Source organism: Arachis ipaensis, chromosome B01, assembly GCF_000816755.2.
Source record: "Arachis ipaensis cultivar K30076 chromosome B01, Araip1.1, whole genome shotgun sequence".
NCBI classification, from domain to species: Eukaryota; Viridiplantae; Streptophyta; class Magnoliopsida; order Fabales; family Fabaceae; genus Arachis; species Arachis ipaensis.
In genome coordinates, this window is record NC_029785.2 from 128,251,114 (window position 1) to 128,252,577 (window position 1,464).

Genomic DNA, 1,464 nt, shown 5'->3' on the forward strand with positions numbered 1-1,464 from the left:
CCACCACCACCACCACCACCGACCAGCGATTGACCCTGCAACTGTAGAGCCCTCATCCGAGGTATCTATTATTTCAATTCTGTCAATTCAATTCAATTCTCTTCATTGCTTCTAATATACAATGATTTCAGAAACCGGAGACTACTATTGTTGGAGGTGTTGGACTTGGCAACACCGTTACGATCAATTACTGCTCCTCTTGCTCCTATAGGTCTATAAACTCTCCCTTAATCTTCTTGTCTCAATTTTTCTAAATTTTCTTTTTTTTTTTTTTTTTCTAATTTTCATGCAATAATAATCGCATGAGCAAGAGAAGTTCTCAAGTGTCAGCCCAGTGGCCAATGGGAATTTAAGGTCACGCTTCAAGCAAACAGTTGCTTATAATTGACTTGATTAAATGGTCATTTAAGCAACAAGCAATTTGATTCGCGCATATTGTGCTCCTACGGTAACAACTTGTGAGTCTGTGATGTAAGAATTTATGCCGGTGAATGGTGATTCGCAGATTCCTTCGCGTTTCGACTTTTTTTTTCACAGGTCTCGTGGTTTAAATTTAGAGAAAAATGTGAATCGAATCGATTAAATTTTAATTGGTTTGAATTTGTAATATTTAGTAAATAGATCGGAGCCAATTCAAATAGATTAAATTCTATTAAATCGAGTCACCAAAAAAAAAATCATATTAAATCGGTTTGAATAATGGGCACTCGATTGAAAATAAAATTTAAAAAAATTTAAAAAAAATAAAAAATTATTTAAATACTATAAATATATAATAATAATACTAAAAAAATAATCCGTTATCGATTCAAACTTAAATAAGTAAATAATTATTATAATTTAAAAGATTAAAAGATTAAGAGATAAATTTGTATATATATTATTAGATTTTATTTATTTTTTAATTAATATTAAACTAATCAACGTTAATCAGATTAGTTCAAATTCTGTGATCCCATAACCAATACCTGAATCAATTAAGATCGGGTTTAATTGGGTTTGATCCGATTGTACTCTATTACCCATCAAGTCCACAGCCAATATAATCGAATCAGATCAATTTTAAACAAGAAGTCGAATTATTTGTACCTGTGAACATCCCTAATTCATTTAATGAATGGGGTAATGCTAGGTAGACAAAAAAAACAGGACTTGCTTTATTTAGTATTAATTAATTGTCGCAACAATTAATGAATGCTAAATAAGACAAGTTATGGCTGTTTTTGGCTGATTTTCTTTGGTTACAAACATTTAATAAATGCTATATTAATTGTTGCCTTATTATTATATCTCTTATTTACTCTCTCTAACAAGAGATTTTTAGGTGTGTTTGAATTTGTCTTATGCTTATTTTTTTTTTAATTCAATAAGAATCAAATTCTAAATTTTTTGGTCATATAAACTTTGATAATATATCATAAAATTATTTCTCTTATACACATAAACAATATATATCTCACATCT